The 21,052-nt window shown below is 37.3% G+C and overlaps 1 pseudogene; it reads left to right on the top strand.

Moving 5' to 3' along the window:
* Window positions 1-622: 622 nt before the first annotated feature.
* LOC149211969 (protein DAMAGED DNA-BINDING 2 pseudogene) lies at window positions 623-1,241 on the top strand (annotated as a pseudogene).
* Window positions 1,242-21,052: the final 19,811 nt, after the last annotated feature.

Raw genomic sequence — 21,052 nt, 5'->3', positions numbered from 1 at the left:
TTCAAGAATATTATTGTGAAAATCAATAATGACCAAATAATTCATGTCAACCTCACTCAGGAGAATCTAAAGCCGCTTATTGCTGGGATTCAGTCCATTGGGTCGAGACCAACATAACCTTTGCCGGGTGTTCTGATATCTACTTAGAATATCCTTTCTTTGATAATCAGATCCGTTGGTTCTCCATCTTCAATTCATTTATGATGGTTATTTTACTCACGGGTTTAGTCTCAATGATCCTGATGCAGACTCTGAGAAATGACTATGCAAAGTATGCTCGCGAAGAAGATGATTTGGGTAGCAATAGCTGGCTCATGAATATGGCCCAAGAGGTGTGTAAACGGAAAGACCATGAGGCAGGGTTCAAAGGAGCTACCTATGTTGATTGCCTTCAAAAGCCATGTTTCTTATGTAAACAGCCTGGGCACACCACGATGACATGCCCACATCGCATAGCGACAGAATATGGGGTTGTCCCTGGCCCCCGCAAATATGTCCAGAGTGGCTTTGACTTTGTATTTGAACGGAAAATCAAAATCATATCAATATGATCAAGCCAACTTATGTTATTACCAACCAGGTTGACTCTGCTATCATCAAGTTACACAGTAGATGGATAACTTGCTTAGAATTTCACCCTACTAAGAACAATATTATCATGTCAGGAGATAAGAAAGGTCAAATTGGTATTTGGGACTATGAGAAAGTGACAGAGAGGACAGTTTATGATACAGTACATTCCTTCGTTCTGAATAGTATGAAATTTCATCCCGTGAAGGATGATTATATATACACATCAGGATCTGATGGAACACTTAGCTGCACTGATATTGAGACGGGAGTTCCAATCCTCCTGATGGACTGCAATCCTGATGGATGGAATGGACTGGCAACATGGAGAATGCTATATGGCATGGATATCAATTCAGAGAAAGATCTTTTACTGGTTGCGGATAACTTTGGGATTCTTTACCAGATAGACATTCGCTCAAATAAGAAAACAAAGGAACCCATTCTAATCCACAAAAAGGGTTCTAAAGTTGTGGGACTTCATTTCAATCCATTAAATTCAGATCTTCTGATCAGCTGTGGCAATGATCATTTTGCTCGTCTTTGGGATATTCGCCAATTAAAAGCTGGGGCCTTCCTGGGAGAGTTGAAACACCCACGTGTTGTGAACTCTGCTTAGTTTTCGCCAAAACCTGGCAATAAAATCATGACTACCTGCCAAGATAATCGGATACGTGTATGGGATTCTATCTTTCGTGATTTGAGCTATCCAAGCCATGAGATCGTCCATAGTCATGATTTTAATTGTCACTTGACCTGCTTTCGTGCCAAATGGGATCCAAAGGATCCGTCTGTGTGCCTTGCAGTTATTGGTCATTACATAAGTGATAATTTCAATGGCATAGCTTTGCATCCAATTGATTTCATCGATACAAGCAATGAACAGCTTGTCGCTGAAGTAATGGATCCAAATATAGCAACCGATCTCCTACTAATGACTTCAGTCCTGATTCGATGGGATCTGCGCTCCAGTTTGTTAGCCCTCAGAGGATTTTAAGGGGAACGATCTTCTATTTTAGGAAAAAGAAATGACTCTATCTCTATTTTTGTAACTGCAGGTGAAACAGCGCCCCTGTTTTGGGGTCGATTTGTTTTTCCCCTAGCAGAGTTTTATTTAATGTATTAAAAAATCATTTGTAAGAGTAAGGAGAGAGAGAATTCTGAGCGCTGGTGGAGAAAAACAGAGCTTCTATTGTACAGTTTTGACAGAGATTTTAATAAAAATGCAGCTCTGACCCCTGAGATTCCTGTGGTATGAAATTTAACATTTATGTCATCCTTTGTTTCATATGTAGCCTGTTATGTGTTCATTTCATTTCATGATCGTTTTCAATTGAACAAATGAAGTGTTAAGGTAGAATTCATAATTTTGTATGCTCTGCCTTTAAGTTTGTTCATATTAAATGTTTTCTTCTATTTGACAAGGATTCATCTTCTATGCCCTTGTCAACTCCTCAGCAGTCTTGCCATTCCATTTAATCTCAGTTTGATGTTAAAATTGCTTGCCTACCTTGCCTCAGGAGATAATCTATGTTTTTTATTATATTTCTCTATTTAAGCTATTTCTTTGCCCCATGCAGCCCAGAAAAACCCCATCATTTATTAAAAACCCCTTTTTATCAATTTACTAGCCTAAAATCAGTTTCTTTTAAAGTCATCTCAGCCCCTTTAGAAAACTTTTTGCTGAGATAGACCCGGAGAGAGCCCTCTCCTGTCCTCGTAGGGCTAGCTACGAGGCTGAGCTTGGTTTGATGTTGCCTTGAGTTTCGCCTTCCTCAGCCTGAGGCAAATTCGAGCGCTAACAGTACCCAAGGATTGTAGCCATTGGACTCACAGTACAACATCAGCATCTCCCATTGGAATGGAAAGCATTTTTCTTTTCAATACATATTTTCCCATGGATAGCTTGATATTATGGCACTTTCCAAAGAAATTTATCATTCCTCCATTTGCAACCATCACTTGACACTTTGGTGCTGAATATAGGAAGCAATTCAATTCTTTTGTTATCTTACAATGAATAAAATTGTGGTTACTTCCTGAATCAATCAACACTATTACCTTTTTCTTCTTGATTTGTCCTTCTATCTTGATGGTTTGAGGAGTGGTAATTCCAGCCAATGCATTACAAGATATGGTCAGATTCATTTCTTCTTTATCTAGGCTTTGTTCCTGGAGTATATCCTCTTCTTTTGACCTTTCTTGCTCCTTTTCTTCTTCCTCTTCACAATCTATGTAGAATAATTTCTTCTCAGCACACTTATGACTTTTAGTGTATTTGCTATCACAACTGTAACAAAGCCCTTTTGCTCTTTTTTCTTCCAATTTTTGTGGTGTCAACCTTATAGGTTGTGGAAGGCTAGGGGCAACAACACTTCCATCTTTATAGTTGTGAGTGGTATGCTTCCTGGTTGCCATAATTTTTCTTTCCATTTTTCTTGCTAACCTGAATGCCTTCTATAATTAATCAAGTTCCCAAAGGCGAACATCATGTTGGATATTATCCTTTAAATTCCCTATGAACACATAAATCCTATGCTCCTATGGAATATTTTTTACCCTTATGTTCAATTTTTGGAACTCCTCAATGTGCTCCATTATTGAACCCTTTTCTTTGAGACTTATCAATTGGCTAAAAAAAGTGTTGGTTTTTGTATCCTCATAATGTGCTGTCAATTCTTCCGTAAAAATTGCCCAAGTGATAATTTGTTTACGAGAGCAAAGCCATTGATACCATACAAACTAATTTGGTTCCAAATATAAAGTTGCAATACGTACCTTTTGTGTGTTTTGCACATTATTTAGATCAAAAAATTGCTCCATCTGTAATATCCATGTTGCAGGATCCTTGCCATCAAACTTCCTCATATCGATTTTCGGAATATGGTGGGTCTTTGATCCAACATTAGAGTCTATCAAATCATGATTAACATTTCTTTTGTTCTCATCATGAGTTTCCTTTACTACCCTTTCACCATTAGTGACCATTTCTTGTAGCAACTTATTCAAATTTATCTTCAATTCTTCCATCTTATCATCCATGCCATTCATCTTAGCTTACATGCCCTCCATATTAGCTTCTACGCCTTTCTTTAAACAGTCCATCTTAGCTTCTTTCTTTAAACCATCCATCTTAGCTTCTACATCTTTCTTTAAACCATCCATCTTAGATTCTATTACCTTTTGTGCAAGTGACACTTGTTGCACTTGGTCTCATAATTTTGATATATCATGTTGCATTTCTTCCTCTTCTTCATGAGTCATGCTAGAGATTTCAGGTTGCTTAGTAGGTGTTTGCATTTTCTTTCCTCGAGGCATCAATTATCGACAATAATTTTTTAGTATGCCCTTTGAATTCCTTCAAACTAATTTTTCAAACAAAGCTTATGCAAAAACAAAAACAAAAAAACTACACACCTTTTTTCACTTTGTAGGAGCTTGATATTGAATCTGATGTATCTCTGTAATTTCAGATCATCCAGTTCTGAAATTGCGACCTGTAGTAGCTTCTGTGTCCTCTTTCCAATGCCACCAGTCTGATCCAAATTTGATTCTCCAAGGAAGAGTTATGCACAATCTCCCAAGATGACCTGATTATAGACCTTTCCAGAAGAGCAAACTTGTATGAAGTGCCACGTGTCACTGTTTCGACCTTTGGCTCTGAAAAATATATACAAGAAACTACAGTTCGTCCTCTCTTTGTACCTTCTTACAAAATTTCAATCTGATGCTCAGAGAGAAAGTTGTGACGATTTTCCCCAAGTCACCTATTTGGAATGTAATTCAAGAGTCTGCAAAAAGACCAACTTCCACAAATCATATCTCTGCAAATATAGCACGAAAAGGAAATTTGGACCCAAGGTTCAGTGTGATTTCATCTCAAATGGTTTTTTTTTCCACTTTTGAAACGTCGCAGAAAAAAGTTATAGCGCAAATTCCACAATGACCTATTTGGAGCAGCGAAACCCTAGAATCCAAAGCTCTGATACCAAATGTTATGAAACCAGCTCACTAAAAGATAGAGAAGATAGATCAACGCCTTAGAATTCAGCCTCTTCAAGGGGGAAACCTCCTTTACATCACACAAATGAACAATTCTTGGATGATTCAAATGACAAAACCTCCTTTCTATATATAGGAGTCTAAGGGGTCACAGTATAACCAAGACGACCTAACAATAATAATATAAAGGCACAAAAATAACAATAGAGGGATTCTATGGGGCACAGTAATAACAATATGGGGACAATAGGGGCACAACAATATTAATAAGGGATACAACTACAATATTAATGGGGGCATCACTAGTATTATAGGGACCTAATAGGATCAAATAAGAGGCCAAAGATGACATTGAAGTTTACTGTTTGGGAAACTTTTTATGGAAGTCGTGGTCGAAGTTGTCGTAGTTGTCGCGGTTGCAGTTGTCGTAGGTGTCGTGGTTGAAGCTACCATGGTCGAAGTTGTCGTAGTTGTCATGGTCGAAGTTGTCGTAGTTTCCATAATTGAAATTGTTGTAGTTGCCGTGGTTGAACCTACCGTGGTAAAATTTTCCATAGTTGTCATGGTCGAAGTTTCCATAGTTTTCATGGTTGAAGCTTTCGTGGTTGAAGTTGTCATAGTTATCATGGTTGAAGTGTTGATTTATTGGGATTAGAAAAACAGAGCTTGTTAAAGTCTTCTCTTGAGAACAGAATAGGGCAGAGTTGGAGAAATTTGTGAAGCAACATATTGAAGATTTGTGGAGATCGTTGAAGACCATGATGCATTGAATCCATAATGAGGTAATATTAGAGATTTTGTTTAGGTGACATGAAGAGCCGTGGAGACTAAGGGAAGGCATAGGTTAAGATTGACAATGCTTCTTGAAGAAGACATTGGGAGTCGTGAAGTATAACCAAATACATCTTAACGAAGTAAAGTAAGGGTTGGAGCCAAATAGGTTGGAGCCTCGAAAATACAAGGTTGGTGCCTTGGAGGATAGGGTTGGAGCCCTAGAGGATCGAAGTCCTCAAGAAACTAGGTCGAAGCCTGAACTAGATATAGGGTTGGAGCCCTTGAGGTTGGTGCCTCAGAATTGACAAGGTTGGAGCCTTAGAAGTCCAAGTCGGTGCTTGGAAAATGCAGGTTGGAGCCTAGGAGATTGAAGATTAGTGTCTTCATATAGGGTTGGAGCCCTACATATATTGTACTTTATCTATTCTAAAGAAGAAATTAATAAAATCATTTATTCTTATTGTTCATTTTGTGTTCTAAAAATAAGTGATCTAACTGGTAAAAGTAACAATTGAAAAGAAAATATTGATTCACCCCCCATCTCAGTATTTCCAACAGAAATGTTTATTGTGTTATAGTCAATCTAGGTCAAGTTTTGACTTCAATTTCAAATGATTATCATTTCCATTATGAGAAATATGATTCTAGAAAGTTACTGGAAGTTATGGGCAATGTCCTGGAGACTAGCCTAGAAAAGTGGCTCAGATCTCAGAACTGCAAGGAAAAAAATGAGGATCTAAGGTCATAATTGCATGGATAAAGGCTTATGAGTGTGGTTGGAGGCTCACAACTGCATGTAGATAGTGTCGAGGGTGTGGTTATAGGTCTAGGTTAGATAAAAAGGGTCCCAATTGAGGGATTGGTCACCTAGGTTGGTTGTCCAGCCTCTAAGTGATTTGTGGTTCTTGAGGAAGGTCAATAAGTCTCAGTTGTATGCCCCACTTCTTTAATTGGAACTAGGATTTCGGGCTAGGTCATAGTGGAAAGTAAGTTCACATTTACCCAGGAAGGCTTGTAAAAGCAGGTAAATGTGGGGTGCCATGTTACAAATTGGTATCAAAGTTTCTAGATTCAAACACTTGGACTGGATGGGTGGGATGTGATTGTTATCCATGCATGTTAGTCATGTGCATGCGTCGTAATAGCTATGATTTCCATATATATTGATGACGTTATAGTTTATGTTATAGTCATAAGAAGGGTCACTACAAAATTGATTGTCTCGAGAATCCAAAGAATAAGAAGAGAGGAAGGGATCAAGCCAACCTTGTTATAGAAGGAGACTCAAATAAATTCAAGCCTGAAGAACTTGACATTAGGGACTTACACTATTAAGTCCTTTTCTTGTAGCTTTATATATCTTGTTTTATATGTTTTAGGATTTTTAGGTTTTTAACATATTTTTGAAAAGACATATTTGTATTTTTTTAAGTTTGTAGGTTTCTCTCAAGCTTTGGAGGGAGCCCACAACAACTCCCAAAGATAAGTATCTCATGTCTTTTGAGTTTTGTGTTCATGTACTCATTCAGTTTTGATTATATTGAATACTAAACACCTTTCTCCCTCTGTTGTGTTCATTAAGGAATACATCTTCTAAAAGGAGGATCTCTCGAGACAAGGTTAGTCAAGAAACAAAGGTATGCTTTGAATACATTGATTGAAAGGATTATTAATTTGATGATCTAATACTAATTTTGTTATGACTAGTTGTATTAAATCTAAGTGATTCTTGTTTGGGTGATTCATCTCTTGATAAATCTACCAACCCACTCTTAACTGTTTTGGTGGAACCCTAGACAAGTTCTGGAAAACCCTAACCAAAGGGTATGCTAATGTGAATGTCAAAAACCCTAAACTTCTTAGGGATATTGTGAAATGATAGTTGAAGTTTTATTGATGATGTCATGTTTGGGATTTTGGTATGATCTAGAAATCCTAACTTGTTAGCGTTGAGCGATAACGTCTAAAATCCCAGAACCTTTGTATTTTTAGTAATGTTGGTTTTGCTATGTTTTTGCATTCGAAACATAGCTCATTAGGGTTTGGTGGAATGTATGAGAAAGGCCCTTATATTGTCTTAGAATTGATTTCCATGGTATGTGTGTGTTTGTCTAATCAACCCCTAGTGTAATCTAGTTGATTGTATGTCTAACTCTTATTGGTATTTGTGAAGTTGGGTTTGACTAACACATGATATGAAATGCATTTGCATGATGAAATCTAGACATATATAGATATTTCCTTTTTGGTTGAAACTCTAGGTTGATATAGATCAAATATATTAATATTGTTGGACATATGATATGCTTATGTATGATTATGAATTCCTAGATATGTGTGTTGACCTAGTTGTTGATGGTCATAAGTTTTAGGACTTAATGGAAGTCCTTGTCTTAGGACTTAATGGAAGTCCTTGTTTTAGGATTTAACGGAAGTCCTTGTTTGAGATTCTAGGATGATGATATCTGGAAATATAGGATGTTATAGCTAAACCATAGTGAAGTTAAACTAATTAGTATGTGCAATATAAGAATATGAAATCTATTTAAATGATTGTTGGAAAATGAAAATCTAGGTAGTGACATTGTCTAATGTATGCAATGTAACAATCTGATATCTATGTATTTAATGATTGTTGAGATTTTGGAATTCTAGGGTTTTGGAGTTAAACCAAAGTAAAAGTAAAATCTATAAAGTATGATGACTTGAGATTTGTGTGAGATTGTTGAATTTGTGAAAATGGAATTCTAGGGTTTTGTAATTTAACCTTAGTTGAAGTAGAAACCTCTGATGAATGTTGGCTATATGACAATTCGAAATTTGTAAGAGATTTTTGAAATTTGAATTTTGGTTGAGATTGATGATTTCATGGAAATATAGGGTTTGCAACTAACCCTAGTGGTAGCTGGTCATATTAATGATTGATTGATGGTTGATTGAAAATATAGTGGTCGGAACTAATCCTAGTGGAAGATGGTCAAGTTAATGACTAAGTTGTGATTGAATTTGATTGATTCCTTTGTATGAAATCTAGGATTTGTATGAATCCCTAGTGACAAGTATAACATATGTATTTTGAAAGGTTGTTAGAAACTTTGTAGATCTATATTTGTGTAAAATGTTTCTAGGGTTTTCTATATGTTGTAGTAAGGTATGTCATACCTTTGGAAGACACATTTAAACCCTAGATGGAATGAATGTTGTTATAAAGTAGTCTAGGGTATATAACAAAGTCCCTAGCAAGATATTGAAAAGTATATGTCTCTTTTTTGTAATTGAGTTTGGGTATCTAATATGTATAAAGATGAAATGCTTATGTGATTATGATATGGCTAAACATCATGCATCTATAGATTTGGCTGTACTTTCTATTTAAGTTGTGCAGGTACACAATCTTCATCTTGGTGAAGATGTTCGTTGATGTGAGATGCATGACGAGGTTGATAATAACTCTAATGAAATGGTTGGAAGCAACGAAAGATTCTTTGATGCCGAAAAATAAAAAATTGATCTCTTAGAGGAAGCATGAATAGAAAATATCTCCCTAAGATTAAGAGGGATTCTGGATGAAAAGGTGCTTCCTAGTTGAGAGGGAGGGCATAGCTTGGTATTAATTGAAGAATGAATTCCAGAGGATATGTTGTTGCATGAGAAGTAGGAAGGAAAGCATATGATTAAGGAATATTCTATCAAAGATTTAGTTGATAGCCCTATTATGGAAAGTTGAGAAGCAACATCCATTTTTTGAAAGACCCCGGAGGTTTGTATTTGATTATGTACATGTGTAAGTATATTATTGATTGGGGTTGTGTTTGTACAAGTGAATCTCTTGAAGGATTACATGTTGGTTCCAATCAAGTTTTTTTGGGAGATATTGGTCATTCTTGATCTGCTGGATCAAGGGGTGTTGAGGCTTTGTGAGTGAAGCATTTCCTGGGAATACATCTGGCTAACACTTTATGTTGATGTTTCAGTCCTGAATTTGGAAACATGGTGTTGATTATTAAGCTCTGTTCACCTAAAAAAAAATTGGATTGATGGTTAGCAAGTAATCCTGAGGGTACCTAAAGGGGTTGAAAGCTTGAGTCCATCTTAGTCCCACCTAGATATACTTCCTTGGTCGGGAATCTATTCCATGGCATTGCAATGCCTAAACTGTTGAGTGATTGTTTGGATATATTTCCTTGGTCAGGAATCTAGTCTATGGCATTACGGTGCCTAAACTTTTGAGCGACTGTTTGGATAGATTTCCCTGGTCATGAATCTAGTCCATGGCATTGTGATGCCTAAAGTTCTTCATGGTTCATATAGTTTGAGATCTTCCATTATATTTGTACATTATGAATACCTCCCTATTTAAGAGGGAGTGTTGTAAAACGTAACTATGTTTAGTCTTCAATAATGTACTTGAGTCATCATGTAATGTACTTGTCAAAAGAATAAAGAAAAGAATTTTTATTATTATTATTGTGACTTATTAAAGCATGGGTTTCATGCTTGGGCCACCATGTTTTAGGTCAAAGTCCCCATTGAGTACTTCTAGGATTTATTCTGAGTCTATAGAGTTATTGTAAATTTAAAGAGACCCTTCTTGGGCTTTTGAATCATGTAAAAAGGTTAAGTATTGAGTCAAATATGAATTATGTAACCTCCACTCCATGTCAACCTAAGGGAAGATCAAGTCAGCCTAAGGACCTTATTTGACCCCACAAGAAGCCTATAAAAGGAAGGCCATCGAATTCATTTGTAGCATCACTCTCTCATCAAGTTTGAATCCTCTTGTTGCAAGGAAGAACTGGAAAAATCTCTTATTGTTGGGCAGAAGAGAAAAGTTCTCTTGTAGTTGGGAAAGTCTACTGTCAAGATGCTGAAGTAAGTGTGAGTTTGGGGAAGTATAAGGAGATAAGGAAAATCTAAATTTTGGTCTCTCTCTCTCTCTATTTCATGTCCTAGATTGGGAGATCGAAGTCTTCCAGTTTCCACTGTTTTTGAAAGCTGCCAGTTATCGTAAGTTGCTGCATAGTCGAAGTTGTTGGGAAGAGGTTGAAATTCTGGGAGGCTGACTTGATGTGGAGAGAAGGTATGGTCTTGGTCTAGGGTGAAGAGTCTCAAAGAATAGTATTGAAAGGAAGAATTATCTTCACTAGGCTTTCCCCTCGAGGGAGGTTTTTCCCTGGCATGTGCCTACATCTGGTTTCTATTGTTTTAGGTGTTGTTTCTTTTGGTAATTTCTTGATGAACTCAAGAAAGAAGATATAAAGAATCATAATAATAAGAAACATCACAAGTAATTATCAAGATCAAGAAAATATTTACTATCTTTCTGATTTTCTAACAGGAAGTCCCTAACTTGGTTGGATTTTTCATATGTTAATAAGAGCTCTTTTTCCCTTATATTTCATGAGTAAATGTATTTGTTATCATGTGGCTTTGACAATTGTTTTATAATTGTTATGATTATGGTTATATGTTGGTTGTAAGCATGGTTTTATAACATACTTGAGTTATGGCTCTCAACATGTTTTGATTAGTAAATGAAGAATTAATGAATGTATGACCTAACAGATGATAATGCATCTATCTTGAGAGGGCATCAAACCTTCTTAACGATTCTTAGATAAGTATGAGACCCCTGTGTTCAGATGTGTATTTATGACATGTACATTACATGTTCATGATGTGTTTGATGAAATGTATATCATGGTTAGGATGGGTTGCGTTAAGTCCTTGATCAAGTTTTGAATTAAAGGCTTTGCATTTGTGTCATTTATCATTTCTGAGTGTTTCATTACATTCTAGGCAAAATTTTGGGTCCTAGCCTTGAAAAGGTGGCTTAGATCTCACGGTTGCTAGCATAGAAATGGATAAAAATGACTGCAATTGCTCACTTGCAGGATCATGCATGCGACTGGAGGGTTATAGTCAAATTCAGGCAGTGTTATGCCAGTGTCTGGGAGTCCATATCAACAAAAAAGCAAGTTAATTTAGGTTTTGGCCACCTATAAGGGTGGTTTAGCTCTTGGGGGTCTTGTAGCACCTAAGGGAAGTCAATTGGGTTTCAGTTCGTCAATTTCACTTCCTTAATTATAACTAGGAGGTTGAGTCATATAATAGTAACTCTTCATCACATATTTATCCTGGTGTTCTGGTAAGCTTGAGTAAGTGTGGGAGGAGGGTGTTACAACGTGGTATTAGAGCATGGTTCAACCCTTGGACTGGATGGGCGGAATTTGTTTGATATGAATGCATGAAGGTTGTATATGTGCTTGATGTGTATGCATGGTGACGACCATTATTACAATTATGTTGTTGTATAATCTGGTGAAGTGTTGTTGGGATGTGTTTGTCATAAATTCTTGTAGGTTGTATATGCATTTATTATGAATGTCGATATCTATATGTTACTATTCATGCATTGTATGGGCATGGTTGTCATGCATGAGGTCATGATATGTAGTTGGTGTTATCATGCATGATGTTGGCATATTGATATGATTATGTTTATACATGTACTGTGCTAATCTGGACTGACCTTGTAGACGAGATAGCCTCCCCTGAACTTCACTAAAGTAGGTTGATTATGTTTATATTTTGGTTTAGCTTACATGGTATATTTTTAAGAAGAAGATCAAATATGACTAGAAAAATGGTGGAATACAGTTCATATGACTCTCCCTACAAATCAGATGAGCAACATAGTGATGAGTACTCCCCCACATAGCAGACAATTTGAAAAGTTTGAAGGCGGAGATAACAAGTTGTAAAGAAGATAACGACAGAATAATTCATTCACAAGAGAGACTTGCTAGGGAAAAGGAGAAACAAGCAAAGGTCAATGTAGTTATCATTCATAGTTTGTCAAACTTGCAGAGACAGGGACCGCTTAGGATCAATCATGGACAGGAGGACAGGACTAATGGACGATATGGTAGCAGGTCTCATGGTGGGCATAGGTCAAATAGAGATGATACCTTTAGAGATGGAAGGTTCTTGGATACACCTGATAGACGAGGCAATGGACATGGGATTTACTCTAGATCTAGTTCAGATAGGTACCATGGTCATCATCGCTATCATCCTTACAGGTAAGTGATAGGGGATATTTTCTGAATGAGTCAAGAAAGAAAAGCCACCTATTTTTGATCGACAAATGAAGAAATCACAAGATGCAGAAGCATGGTTGTTTGGAATGAATAATTTATTTCAATTTCATGATTACTAGGAGAACATGAAGGCCTAAATAGCTACGTGCAATGTTAAAGGAAAAGCATACATTTGGTGGGAAGAAGTAAATAATATCATAGGTACTCAAGAAGAGGAATTGAATTGGAGTTCGAGATAATTTTCAGGAAGAATTATCTATCTGAGAGATACTATGATGACAGGGAAAAAGAGTTATATGAGGTGAAGATGGTTTATTTGGTCAATGAAGAGTATACTAGCAAGTTATTGGAGTTGTTGAAGTATGTGCCTTACCTAAAGGAGGAGAAAGCAAAGATTCAGATATTTATCAATGGGTTTCCGGTTGCATTCAAGGACATAATCGAGTTTGATGAGCCTAGATCATTGGAGGAACTCATAAAAAAGATAAAGCATTATTATGAGAAATCGAAGCGTGGGTCTGAGACTAAACAGGATTGGAAAGGAAACGAGAAGAATAAAATAAAATGGGATAAGAACCGAACAAGACCTTAGGATACAAGTAACCAAGAGAATGCAACATCACCTAATAATTTCAATGCATCTAACAGAGGATGGTGATTTCAATTTGAGGAGCAGAACAAGGGTGATTTTAGGAAACCTTTATAGTGTTAGACTTGTGGTGGAGAGCATCATAGGTGAGATTTTCCACAACATCATGGTGGTATACCGCAAATCTATAGTACTCAGGATGCACAGACAGTGGGGGATGTTGGACATTGTATTCCTCATATTTATGCAGCGTTAGCTAATAGGCAAGTGTATCACCAGGCATCTATTATCAAGATGGACAATAAGATTTGTGATTAAGTTGTTTCTATTTTGATTTACCCTAGATCTAATTATAGTTATGTTAATCCTGACTTGGTGGATAAGTGTGGTTTGAATAAAGAAGTGCATTCAGAGTCTTGGTTAGTGTAGTTGGCTACATGTACTAAGAAAAGAGTTCATCACTGGGTAAGAGCTTGCACATTTGAGTTGAATGGTATGCCCACAACAGTGCATCTGAATGTATCTTCATAGGACCAAGGTGGATTGTTATGAAACATAAATTGAGTGCCTAGATGACAATGTAGAACAAAGAATCTTGCAAGATAAGAACAAGGCAACATCAATGAAGATGGTTATAGCTATGCAAGACAAGCGTAGTGGCAAAAAGGATATGTATTGTTTGCAGTACATATTTCTAGTGACAAAGGTAAGGAAGTCAAGGATGTGGATGTCATGAATAAGTATCCAGTTTTGTAGCAGTTCCAAGATGTATTCCCTACAGAGATTTTATATTTTCCGCCTCATAGGGAAGTGGAATTTTCTATTGAATTGGTACCAGGAGTGGCACCAACATAAAAAACACCATACAGGATGAGCACACCAACATTAATGGAATTGAAGTTATAGTTGAAGGAAATCCTTGACAAGGGATACATTAGGCCAAGTGTGTCGACTTGGGGTGCACCAGTGTAGTTTGTGAAGAGGACGGATGGTACTCTTAGATTGTGTATTGACTATAGGCACTTGAACAAGGTAACAATCAAGAACAGGTATATGTTGCCAGGGGTTGATGACTTGTTTGACCAGTTGAAGGGAGCAGCGGTGTTCTAGAAGATTGATCTAAGATCAGGATACCATCAGAGTCGCATCAAATAAGAGGATATTTACAAGACTTTTTTCTGGACCAAGTATGGGCATGATTTTGTTGTAGTTCCTTTCAGTTTGACTAATGTTCCAACTACTTTTATGTGTTTGATGAATAGTGTATCGTGTCCTTATATGGACAAGTTTGTTATTTTATTCATTGATGATATATTGATATATTCTAAGAATGAGGAAGAGCATGTCAAACACTTAGCAGCAGTATTGAGATTGCTAAGAGATAATCAGTTGTATTCCAAGCTTAGTAAGTGTAGTTTCTTTCAGACAGAGGTACATTACTTGGGGCATTGGTTTCCAAGGAAGGCATAGCAGTGGGTTCGGAGAATATAAGAGTTATCATGAAATGGGAAATCCTAGGAATGTGGATGAGGACAGATCATTCATGGGATAACAGGCTATTACAGGAGGCTCATCATGTAGTATATTTAACCTGCAAATATATAAAAATGGAAAATATGCCCAAGAAATATCAGGATCGATCCAAGAATATAAAATGGAAATTATTCTTTATTAATATCAAAACCCTTGAGGTAGGGAAACACCATACAATCACTCCTTAAGGAAGGAGAACACTCCACAATCCATATGTTTGTTAATACAACAATACTTGACATCCTCAATGGGGAGTCTCTAGCCTCTATGTAGGCTTCATACATACAATACCATGGGTCTCTAAATACCATACATCCAATACCATTGGGTCTCTAAATACCATACATCCAATACCATGGGCTTATCACATTATTTCCTAACTACTTGTGGTCCCTTGCATAATGCGGGTTAACCACTTTATTTATAAAATATGGCCCATTTATTTATCATCCTTAATCATTACATCATATTATTCCCTTGGGTAACTCCCTCTGTATCCGAAATTATTGCCCCTGGGTATACTACACATCAGGAACTTCTCACGGATTGCCTATCCTATTACATCCTTGCAACGAAAAGGTAAGAAATTTGAATGGACAAAAGAATGTGAAACTAGTTTTGAACAGTTGAAGTAGTTGCTTACAAATGGTCCAGTTCTAAAGATTGCAAATCCGGACAAAGAGTTTGGGGTGTGTGTAGATTCTTGCAAGAAAGGACTTGGTGGGGTTCTAATGTGGGAAGGACAAGTAGCGTGCTATGAATCAAGGAAATTGAATGAGCACGAGCAGAATTATGTTACACGTGATCTTGAGTTGGTAGTGATCGTCCACGCATTGAAGATGTGGAGACACTATCTTCTTGGTAGGAGGTTTGTATTGATGAGCGATCACAATGGGCTAAGGTACCTATTTGACCAACCAAATCTAAATGCTAGGAAAGCTAGATGGTTCGCCACAATCAGTGAGTTTGATTTCAAGATTAGGTACATCAAGGGTAAAGAGAACATGGTTGCATATGCTCTTAGCAGAAGAGTACATGTAAATCACGTAGAAGCTATGAGCTGATGTGGGACAGACTTATAGGATCGGATCTTGTAGGCAAGACAACATGATGATAAGTATAGGGAGCTTATGCACAGGTTATAGTAGCAGGGTACATGTGAGTAGGATGTGGATTATCACCTCACAACAAATGGTTTGGTCATATTTAGGGACGACCTATGTGTCGGATAACAGTGATCTCAAGAAGCTTATCTTGATGGAATTTGATGCTAATTCATATTCAGGTCATTTGAGATATCAGAAGGCATTTACAGTGGTGAAGAAGTTATGCTATTAGATAAATCTGAAGAAGGAAGTGGCAGTGTTTTTGCGAGATGCTTGGATTGTTAATAGGTAAAAGAAAAGTGTAAGCATCCACGTGTATTACTACAACCAATTCTGATTCCAGAGTGGAAATGGGAGGTCATTTCCATAGATTGTATTACAAGTTTGCCGATGACCTCTAGACAACATGACTCTATAATGGTTGTGGTTGACATGTTGACTAAGGTAGCTCACTTCATTCTAGTGAAGCTTATGAATTTAGCTAGTGAGGTAGCACAAGTATTCATCATAGATATAATGAGGTTGCATGGTGTACTAAAGAAGATTGTATCAGACAGGGATGCTAAGTTCATTTCTAGGTTCTGGAAATAATTTTCTGTGGGTTTGAGGACAGATTTGGCCTTCAACACAGCTTATCATCTGTAGACATATGGACAAACAAAGAGGGTCAACAGGATTTTGGAGGACATGTTGAGGATGTACATCATGCATTAGCAACGAAAGTGGGAATAGTATCTTCCACTGGTGGAGTTTTCATATAACAATGGGTACCATGAATATTTGAAGATGAGTTTGTTTGAGACGCTTTACAAGCAAAGTTGTAATACTCCTATCATTTGGAGTGATCTAGTGAATAGGGTATTGATAGGACTGAACATGTTAGTAGAGATGGAACGGGAAATGCAGGTTATCAAGAAGAATCTAAAGGTAGCACAGGATAAACAAAAGAGTTATGTAGATCAGCACAGGGTGTTTAGGGAGTTTCAGATTGGGGAATATGTGTATTTACGCATCAAGCCCAGACGAGCTCCTTGAGGATTGGATCATGTGCCAAGTTTTCACCTCCATATTGTGGACCTTTCAAGATTCTTGAGAGGATTGGACCAGTAGCCTATCGACTTTCACTGCCACTAACAATGAAAGTCCATGTGTCATTGCTTAAGAAGTATGTGAAGTATGTTGATCATGTGATTTGCTAGTTTGTATTACAGATGAATCCATAAGGAGAATTATAGCAGAAACCTCAGTGCATTTTGTTGCGAAAGATGCTCGTGCTCTGGAATTAAGCAATAGAGCAAGTTAAAGTGAAATGGAAGCACTTTGGGTCCGATAAAGCTACATGGGAGATGGTTAATCAGATGCAGGCTATGTATCCTTCTTTATTCATTGGTTGAGAAGATGCCTCTTGGTATATGTTTTGGTGTTGTGTTTTGGTTATGTTTATGTATGCATATGTATGTAAATACCACATCGATTTGTGTTATAAGGCTCCAATAAGTGGTATGGGGTTTATGATTTTTTTATTATGTTTTAGAAGATGGATATGATGTAAATGTTGTATCGAGTTGTGTTATAAAGCTCCATAGGCAGCATGTGTTCTGCTATTTTATAAGTGTCATTGAACATCGATGACGGTGTTCCCCAAGGGGGAGGGCTCTATAACAACCCTGGTTAAAAAATCCATGTAATAAAGGTAATAAAGGAAAAATAAGACCAAGGTCATGGGACACGTGTTCCATGTTGAATGTTGGGAAAAAACATAGTTATGGGGATCACTTGTGATTAACAAATGGCTATGGAAATTGGAAAAAGCAATGGCAAAGGAAAAGTGGCATTAATTGACATTTTATTTATGAAAATAATGGAAAATGGGAGAAATGAAAGGTGAAAGGTCACAGGTTGCATATGATCAGGAAATTGAAGGAAAATAGAGGCCTCAATGATAAATAGGCTTATGAGGATCAGTACATAGCTTTTTGAAATTTCTATGGTGGAGCTCTTTATTCTATTCTCTCTCTTTCATACTCTTGCACATTTAGAGTTTTCTTGGAGCATTCTTAGAGTATTGTGGCATACCTTGGATTTGGAGTAGGAAGGAAAAGGAAGAGAAGGAAAGCACAAGAGGAAAACAGGATCAGCAGCTACAATGGTTTTCTTTGTAGGTACCAAGATGCATGTCTGATTTCCTTGCTAGGTTTGGCATGCATGGTGTATGCATGTGGTTATTTGGTTATGATCTGTCATTGGCATGGAGGATTTCCTAGATTGATAGTGGTTTTTCCTAGTCTTGCCATTTCCTGGATAGCCATGGCATTGGGAGTTTTCCCTTTTGTTTTTTGATTGGTGCTCATGTTCCTTATGGCTTTGGGTTGAGTTATTAGTTCCTGGAGCCTTGGTTGGACAAAGGCTCTGGAAGCCCTAGAACAACTAGGGTTGAGTTACTAGTCCTCAAAGCCTTGGTTAGACAAATGCTCTGGAGTCCTTGGTGGGTTGAGTTACTAGTCTTGAAGCCTTAGTTGGAAAAATGCTCTGGAGCCCTGTTGCAGCAGTTGTGGGTTGAGTTACTAGTCTTGGAGTCGGGTTTGAACAAATTATTTGGAGGCTTGGATAGCTTGGGTAGAGACCGATCTAGTGATGGTTAGTGATGTCTGACCGTGTGGTGGAATCCCTAGTTTGGTTTGATTGGTTTATTCCATGATATCCCACATTCATGCTTGGAATATGGTGCGGGGTGATTGGATGAAAGAGAGAATTGGTTCACCCCAATCTATGGTCTAGTGGTATGTGGAAGTCCCTAAGTTGGATGGAGTTTGCATATGTTAATAAGAGTTATTTTTCCCTTGTATTTCATGAGTAAATGTATTTGTTCTCCTGTGGATTTGATGGTTGTTCTATCATTTTTATGATTTTGGTTATATGTTTGTTATAAGCATGGTTTTATGACAGACTTGAGTTATGGCTCTCAGCATGTTTTGATTAGTGTAGGAATTTACAGGGTAAGTTCCTTAGATAGAACTGTCACCAAAGGACACTGCTCACAAACAGATCACAGATCAGTACACCAGTATTCTTGACGTGGTAAAAACCCTCAAAGAGGGAAATAGTCCATGGCTTGAGCCAATGCGACCACTTCAGGAAATTTATTAATGTAAAATAAAGAAAATTTAGATAAGCTTCTATCATGAATGGGCACCTAATAAATGACCCTCCATGCTCTTTAAATAGAGATCATGGACCAATCGAGTGTTAAGCCACAGATAAAGTGTAAGTAATACCGAGGAGAGAATGAACTGTCAGATCACTTCATATCTATAACATATCGTGTCTGTCGGATTGTAAGTTACAAAAAGTACATACTAAAGAAACACACTTTACCTAACTATACACTAGACCAAGTTGTACTTAATTATTTACTATGTGTTGGAATATCCTAACATCCCCCCTTAAGAACATCTTGGGATAGGATTGAAGGATGTACAAAGATGACACAATAGGAGAAGGAAGGAGGCATTAAAGCCTATCCCCCCTTAGTGACAACTTCTTGAACTTCAACCATAAATCAAATTTTAGTAAACTTCGCCTCTTTGAGAGCCTTTGTAAAGATGTCTGCAACTTGATCATTGGTTGAACAATATTGCACTTCAAGAACATGGTCATGAATGAGCTTTCTGATGAAGTGCATGTGTAGTTCAATGTGTTTGCTACACTGATTTTGGATTAGATATTTGCATAGTTAAATGGCACTTTGATTATCACACCAAAGTGTAGTTGGATGTTGTTGCTGAAAACCAAACTCTCACAAGATCTGACGAAGCCACAAGGCTTCCTTACTAGCTTCAATGGTGCCAATATACTCTGCTTCTGCTGAAGAAGGAGAAATGGCACTTTGTTTCTTGAAATCCAATGTAATAGGTCCAGAACCAAGAGTGAATACATAACCTGTAGTAGACTTCTGATCATCAGGGTCACCAACCCAATCAAAATCAATGAAACTAACCAATAGAGGATATTCTTCTACACTGTAATGAATCCCAAACTGAATTATACCTCGAACATAATGAAGTATTATTTTAGCTGCATTCCAATGACTTTCATGTGGGTTTTGCATAAACCGACCGACAAGGCCAACAACAAAGGAAAGGTTAGGATGGGTATGGGTCAAATACAAAAGTTTTCCAACAAGCTGATGGTATAAGGTAGCATCAACTTTAGGAGAAGTACACGTGACTGAAATTTTGGCTCCAGACTGAAAGGGAGAAGGGGTTAGCTTACATTCTTCCATGTGAAATTGGCGTAGAAGATCACAGGAATACTTGGATTGGGAAAGGGAAATACCTTCTTTGGATTGCAAGACTTGAAGACCAAGAAAATAATGCAAGTTTCCTAAGTCTATCATTTCAAATTGATTTTTAAGGTTGGACTTCACATGGTTTATAAGGTTGGGATCACTACCAGTAAGGATAATATCATCAACATAAAGAACAAGAATGATAAGATACTTGTCAGAATGACACCTAGAAAATCCAGTATCTAAAAGAAAGATATCAATTTTTGCATACCAAGCCCTAGGGGCTTGCTTGAGACCATAAAGGGATTTGTTAAGCCAACATACAAGGCTAGAGTCTGTTTGTATAAAGTTGAGAGATTGTTCCATATAGATTTCTTCATGCAAGTCCCCATGCAAGAAGGCGATTTAACATCCATTTGATGGACTTCCCATTTGAAAGAGGTAGCAAGGGAAAGAACAAGGCGGATAGAGTTCATTTTGGCAACAGGGGAGAAGGTTTCAGTATAGTCAATGCCTTCAACTTGTGAAAAACCCTTAGCAACAAGAGGAGCATTATGTTTATCAACTTTTCCATCTGGTCCAAACTTGGTTCTGTAAACCCATTTGCATCTAAAAAGTTTTCATCCCTTTGGAAGAGGAACAAGATCCCATGTATCATTTGCTAATAATGAACGATATTCTTCATTCATAGTTGCGTCCCAATCTGGATGGCCTGAAGCTTTTGCAAAGGTGTCATGATCATAATTCGTTGAAGCTTGAGCCAGTAAAGAAGGGGCTCTATCAAACTGAGAACATGTATGATGTTGATTTGTAGGATCACCTACAAGAGAACTTGCTGCATCCCGAGTAGCACAGACCCATTTTGGATGTTGAGGAGCTAAAGGAGGATCCTGAGAAGGTGGGGAAGGATTGTCATCCTCGCTATCATCATCTGAAGAAGAAATATTTTCAGAAGTAGAAGGGATAGAGAGAGGTGGCACATCCGCCAAACTAGGCTCATAAGCTGATATATTTTCAGCAAAATTTACATCTCTTCCAATGATAACATTTTTTTTATTTAAATTGAATAAGTCTATATGCTTTGACA

This window comes from Pinus tabuliformis, chromosome 1_1, assembly GCF_031772625.1.
Source record: "Pinus tabuliformis cultivar Carrire ecotype Pingquan chromosome 1_1, CPIR1, whole genome shotgun sequence".
In the NCBI taxonomy this organism is placed as follows: Eukaryota; Viridiplantae; Streptophyta; class Pinopsida; order Pinales; family Pinaceae; genus Pinus; species Pinus tabuliformis.
Note: the sequence above shows the minus strand (reverse complement) of the source record. Positions and strands in the feature narration are given on the sequence as shown.